Source organism: Panicum virgatum, chromosome 5N, assembly GCF_016808335.1.
Source record: "Panicum virgatum strain AP13 chromosome 5N, P.virgatum_v5, whole genome shotgun sequence".
Classification (NCBI taxonomy): domain Eukaryota; kingdom Viridiplantae; phylum Streptophyta; class Magnoliopsida; order Poales; family Poaceae; genus Panicum; species Panicum virgatum.
The window spans coordinates 36,047,348-36,054,120 of record NC_053149.1 but is presented as its reverse complement, the minus strand read 5'-3'; the positions used below and the strand labels follow the sequence as shown (position 1 = coordinate 36,054,120).

General features: G+C 51.7%; 1 pseudogene; it reads right to left on the bottom strand.

The window, feature by feature from the left end:
- Window positions 1-720: 720 nt before the first annotated feature.
- On the bottom strand, window positions 721-6,077 carry LOC120674771 (annotated as a pseudogene).
- Window positions 6,078-6,773: the final 696 nt, after the last annotated feature.

The window sequence follows — 6,773 nt, the reverse complement described above, 5'->3', positions numbered from 1 at the left end:
TATGACGACCAACAATATACATATTCTTTTTGAAATTGTACGGTACAACTCAAATACTCACAACTCATACACTTCCACCCCTATGAACAATACACGTACGCAAACTCTACCTTTATGACCATCTTCGAAGACTGAGCCGGAATATATCTATCGTTTTTGCGTAATTTTAAATTAAGGATTACTGTTTCATGTAGTGGCACACATTCTAAAAATCCAATGTGTTTTTGAGTATTTTAATATATTTTTTAACATCCCGGCAGAGAATATATATATATAGATGTCACTGTCATGAAAAGCTGTTGGTAGAAAAGCATGCAGGTGTGAAATTGTTCTATTATTAGATGCAAACCTATCCAGCACACGAGGGTAGTTGTCACCCGTGTCCCAATCGACTTCTCAATGTATATAATTCTAAGAATGCATTAAATATATATATATTCTATAACATTTTACTTGATTTGGTTTACCTGCCTATCACTATTTTCGGCAACTATTTTCGTAAACAATAAAGTAAACAATATTCGAACACTAAAATTAATTGAACATATGATATTGGAAAAAAACAACCAAGGGATCGAAATCAAAGCATCATCCTCACAGTAAAATTCAACAACTCGTTTATTTCACATTCATAACCCATATGTATTGCACAAACAATTTATTAAAAAGACGAAATCTATATCGATCATCAAATATCTGATGACAACCCTGAACGGAAGCTAAAAAAGAAGCAGATTTCACAAACCATACATTAATTACCATACAAATCATACAACAATCTTTTGTGAAAGAAATACGCCCTCAACAAAGCATACAGCGGCACGCTTTTTTATATAGGGAACGTATCTAGTGCAAACCGCAACTTTCGTGAAAACTTGTGCAAATTATTGCAAAAAAGTCGTCTAAATTCACCAAAAAATCACACCTGTAGATAATACGATGATACATAACTTTATAAAATATCTTATTCAAACTCGATTTCGTCTGTGAGATATAAAAATAACAAATTTTTAACCAATCATCCGGACAACTTTCTGGCTTAAAATTTGTTATTTTTATATCTCACAAATGAAGTCGAGTTTCGCCAAAATATTTTACAAGATTGTCTATCATCATATCATCTACATGTGTGATTTTTTGGTGAATTTAGATAACTTTTTTGCCGTGGTTTGCACGAGTTTTTACAAAGTTGTGGTTTACACCAGATATATTCTCTTTATATATTATATATGTGATTGGCGCCAAAACAACCAGGGAGTAGTCCCTGCAAAGCAGCAACGCGAGCAGGCGCCGCTATGTCGCACGTGCGACTCTTCTACTTCGATCCATCTCGACTGCAATCAGACATACAATACGTCAATACATGGGTACGTACGCTGATATGCGGCGCGGCAATCAGGCCCGGCAGCGCCAGTTGATTTAGTCGGCGAGGAGGAAGAAGGCGGCCGCGCGCTGCGACGATCAGGCTGGTGGGGCGCCGTCGCGGACCTCGATGACGTTCCGGGTTTTTACGACGACGTCGTACATGTGGACGAGCTTGAGGCGGGCGAAGTCGCGGGGCACGGTGATAAGGTGCACAGTAGAGCGCTGGTGGAACTGGAGCAGGCAGGGGTCGTAGAGGTAGCGCTCCCACCCGAGCTCGCGGAGCCGCCGCTCCAGCACGTCGTAGGAGGTCACCACCTCGCCGCTAGGAACGTGCACCAGCACCTTGTTGTTCGGCCGCGACCCGCCGGCGCCGGCGCCACTCGGAGGATCGCTGTCCGCGCGCCGCACAATCCCGTCCTCGAACACCCACACACCCGACATGGTTTCTTTCTTGCTACAGGAGCTCGCTAGTGGTGGATCGATTATTGAGTTTGCCGGGAGCAGGAGATGGGGCTGGTCTTTTATACAGCGGAGGGGGGAGGGTGGCCTGGGTGGGGGAGGATGCTGACGTGAGCGGAGGAAGGCGGGCCCACTGCTTGCCCACCTGTTCTATCGGCTAAGGTGGGGCCCGACGGCTCGCCATTTCCCTCCTTGGAAGGAGCTGGTGCGGGCCCGGCGAATCACGGCGCTTCCGATCGTGGACGCTATCAGCGGAAGCTTCTGATTGTAGGCTACCTCTGCATCGTGCGATCCAGGAACAAGGGTAGCGATCCAAAGATTCCTTCCTGCGCCGCTCCTGAAAGCACGGGATGATCGCTGCCGTCCGCTGTATGATCCGTACCTGATTAGAACTCTGACCGCGGTGTTGCCGCGCCATTCCGAGCTGGCCAGCATATATATGATCAATTTGAGGTTTTCACTTTTTTAACAGGAACTGATTTGGTTTTTTAAACGAAATAGGAACTTATTAGTTGTTGACGCTTAACAAATTAACAATAATGCACTTGCGTCAAAAGATAGGAGTTTCATAACAAAGCTGGGCAGAAACTTGTTGAAAACTAAAACGACATCGTATACGGAGGTTCTCCACTGTTGCGGGAACATTGATATCTTTCCGCAAAAAAAAAGATTAAATTGATAGCATAACGTATAATCTGCCTCTTGCTAAGGGGCTCGGTTAACCAAGCAAATATGTCATAAAAAAAATCTTATGACAGTAAAGTAGATCCGAAGAATCATATTTTTTTAAATTAAGGAAAGAGAGAATCATATTTTTTTAAATTAAGGAAAGAGTTCCGGCCTTGATCATTCGCTCACAAGCGAACGACTATAGCCAAAAGAGTTACAATAGTTCTTAGACTCTAGACCTCAAATGAGGGATTTCACAAATACAAGAATAAAAAGCAATAAGACAAAGAAAGAAATCTAGAAGACTAAGCTTCAATCTTCTTCTTTGTTCTCGCTTCGTTCTTGCAATATTTTTATGTGGTATCAATCCATCACATCACTCGCCTGCTTAGAAGCTTGATGTCCGGATTATCCGTTGCTTGCCATTTTCAATGCATATACTTTGCACATGAGTGCCGAAACATTCCGCTTAAGCCGATCCCCACCGGGATAATGTGCGAACTCTAAGGCGTCGCCACCAGGGAGGATACGACACTTCACGCCGCCGTCGCCCACCTAGGTCACCCATGCAGAGTTTCTTCCAGAGAATTCACAAGGTGAGGAGGTGGCACCTTCAACGACGCTTCCAACAAGGGTTGCGACCCCAGGAGTGTCGCCATCGTCAGCTCCAACAGATGTTGGCCGAGGCTTTCACCCAGCGCCACCAAATTCACCCCTGCACATCACCCCAGGCAGCCGTCCGCACTGCGAAAATGGAGAAGCACCACGACCAACATCCGCGCGCGCCGAGGGGGGCGACGGCCCAGTGCCGCCGAGACCCCTCCAGGGTGCTCTGACAGTGGTGGCGCGGTTAGTAACCAGCGGAGGTGAACAGTCCCGAGATGTTGCGCCACCGGCCACCCCTATGGAAGCTGCGCCGCAGGCCGCCGGGACACCCCACGGGGACGCATGCCAGTGTCGCCGCCGCCGTAGATGCCGCAGCTCCACGAACTCTACGACCCCAAGGTGCCGCGTCGCAGGCCACCGACCGCCGGCCGTCGGGCCCCCGCCACGGAGGGCCTCGCCAGGCGCAGGAAAGGGGCCGCCGGCAGGGAGGCACGGCCATGTTGCAGCAGGCCGCCGATGTCCCCGCCGCTGGGAGCCACAACGCGCCATAGTCGCCGCCCACGCTACCGTCACCGTCTTCCACGAAACTCGATCTAGATCTGGGGGTGGAAGGGTTGGGGAGGGCACACACAGCAGGGTAGAGAAGGCCTCGCCGCCGCTGTCCTCGCGTCCGCACGGACTCCCCCCGGCACGCTCAAGCAGCGGCGAGGTTAGGAGGAAGTGGCGGAGGGGACGGCGGGGAGCGGTGGCAGGATCCGCCCGAGCGGGCTACGCGGGGGCAGAAAAGCGACCCCGTCCGAAGAATCATATATAGATTATGGATTGTAAGATAATTCAAATCGTTTTGTTTGTTCTACAATAAAGTATGGAAAAGAATGTCTTTCTAAAATGAATGGAAAAGAAGCTCCGAAGATTCATTGGTGCAAAACAGGCGTAGAGGATTGCTTTGGGTGACTTCACATCCTCACCTTGGGTTCGAGTTCTAAAGCTTGCATGCTTTGTCGGGTAAATGGCAGTGTCAAATGAATTTTTCTTGATTTATTGGTGTCAGATATAGGGGGTTGCTGATCGAGAACCATACGTTATGGTGGTGGCCGCTGGTGGAAGTTGTGGAGGAGATTGGCTCTGCATGATTCTTGTGCATCAGCTTGTCCATGCCCAGCAGGCCAGCACATTGTCATCCAGTGGGCTTACTGTAGTAATATGGGGTAGCACAAACAAAAATTTTCTACCGCATAAACCAGGATTACTGCAGTTATAGATCACGGGATTACCACTAGACGCGCAGTTTGCGGAACTTCTGTAGCGCGTCGGTGTAGTGCAGATGGAAGCCGGCAGTGCAGTTGCGTGAACCTCCTCACGAACGGCTCATCCTTGTGCAGCAAGCGCAGAACCTCCACGAAGTCCACACGTACGGGAAGAAGCTTCGCTCTCCGGATTGCTAGATCCGCAAAAACGAACTAGGGCTTGATGCGCGGGAGGAGGAGCAACAGAGAGAGGGAGGAGGGCGCCAACAAAGAGGCGGCTAGGGCTGCATAGATGGGGGGCGCCCCCTCCCCCTTTCCCTCCTTTTATAGCCCTAGTGGGCGCCCCTAGATGGGCCCTAGTGGGCCCCACCTTGGGTGCCCCCTTCAGGTGGGCTGCTCTTAGCCCCCACCGCAAGTCTAACCCTATGGGCCTCTCTAGGCCCATTAGTGCATCAAAGCCCAGTCTAATTTGAATCTCATCCTCATTAGGCTTCTGGCCCTTAAGTGTGTGACCCTATGGGCTCACGCGTGAGTAGACATGGCCCAGTACTCCTACTGGCCAATAGTTGATATCGGTCTCTAGCAAGATGTGTCAACTCCTAAGCACGCGCGATTCATATGTGTCGAGCCGTCACAATCTTATACATGATGTTCCCTTTACCTCACGATATTTGATCTAGCTTAAAGCCGACCACTCTTTTGTAACACCCTAATTTCAATTTCCTATTTAATAATAAATTTAATTGGCTTTATTTAATTTTCTAGGATTTAATATGCTTAGACTTGCATTTAAATTAATTTTCTTTCACAAATAATTAAAAAATTTCTACGTCTAAACTTGTTGTTGCATTCATGCTGGTGCATAAGCTCTAATTGTTTGAGTGCGTAGGAGTTTGAATTCAAATAAATTTGAGTTAGTTTGAGTTGAGATAGAAAAGGAAAAGAGAAACCAAACCCAGAACCCAGCCCAGCAGCACCCCAACCACAGCTGGCCCACTCCCTCCTTTCCTTTTCCCTGCGCCCAACTCCCTCCCTCTCCCGCGTCCGGCCCAACGCTCACTCAGCCGCGCCCCGCAGCCCGTCGCACCTCGCGCTCGCCCAGCGCAGTGCGCGCGTCGCCCTTTCTGCCACCTGGGCCCCGCGCGTCAGATGCTCTCCCCTCTGTCTCGCTGACGTCCCGGCCCCACCTGTCAGCGCCATCTTCTACCTCCCTTCCTTCTCCCGCGCGCTAACGGAGCCGCGATCCTCGCCGTGACGCTCGCCCGCGTGCCCAACGGCCCGCACGTCGAGACCCCGGCGCCCTCCTTTAAATGCCACCCCAGCCTTCCCTGCTCCTCATCCCCCACGCCAGCGCAGCCACTAAACCCTAGCCGCCCGCTGCCTTGCTCCGCCGCACAGCACCCCCTGCGCCGCCGTGGACCAGCCGTTTCGCTGCACCACATCGACCGAGGATCCTCGCCGGAGCTCCGCCCGGTCAACAAGATTGTCACCAGCCCCATTCCTAGCCCCCTGCCCCACACTCGCGTGGGAATTTCGCTAAGAACCGCCGCGCAGGTGAGCTCGGTTTCGCCGCGATTGCTTGCCGCCGGTGGACCACAGCCCGCCCTGACCCTCTGTACCGCTCCGCAGCACCTCCAGGACTCGAGCCGTGGGATCCAGGCGCCCGGAGGACCACCGCAGCGCCCCGTCCGCAAGCTCTGCCTCCGCTCCGCCGCCGGTCAACATCGCCATCGACCCTGTTCGGCCGTCCAGCCCGCTCTGCATCCTCGGTGAGCACTAGTAGCGCCCGTTCTACCTTTTGCCCTAGATCCTAGGGCCCGTAGGCCGTTCCAGTGGCCGAAACACCAGCTCACCGGCGGGCGCCGCCGCGGAGACCCCCCCTTCGCTGCGCGCACCGCTACACCCTCCGCAGACCCGCACGACCCACATAGGTGGATTACGCATGCTGCGGGCTACCTCCCCGGCCAGACCCGGCCCAGAATCGAGCCCGGATGGCCGAGATCGGCCGTCGCCGGTGAAGCACCGCCACGGGATGGCTCTCCGGCGACTGATCACCGCCGCCCCGCGCGCCCTTTCCCCCTGGCCGCCCGATCTCGGACCAGCGGTCCAGATTAGATTGAGATCGCGTCAAAACCGAGCCCTCAGATCGCGATCCAACGGCCCTGATTCAAGGATACCGTTTCGGCTGGCTGTTTTGCTAAAGAGCCCATGCCTTTCCTTGAAATCAACCCGCAGTTCTGGTAGTTCAAAAGCAATTAGAACTAGGTCCTGTTTTTATCACTTAGACCCCTGGACTTTCCCAGTTTAGAACCCGCAGTCCAGACCTGCCGGTTTTGCATGTCAGACCCCAGATCTATAGTTTAATTACGTATAAGTCCCTAGATTTTGCCCAGAACCCCCTTTAGCTCAGTTTTTCTCGCAGATAGG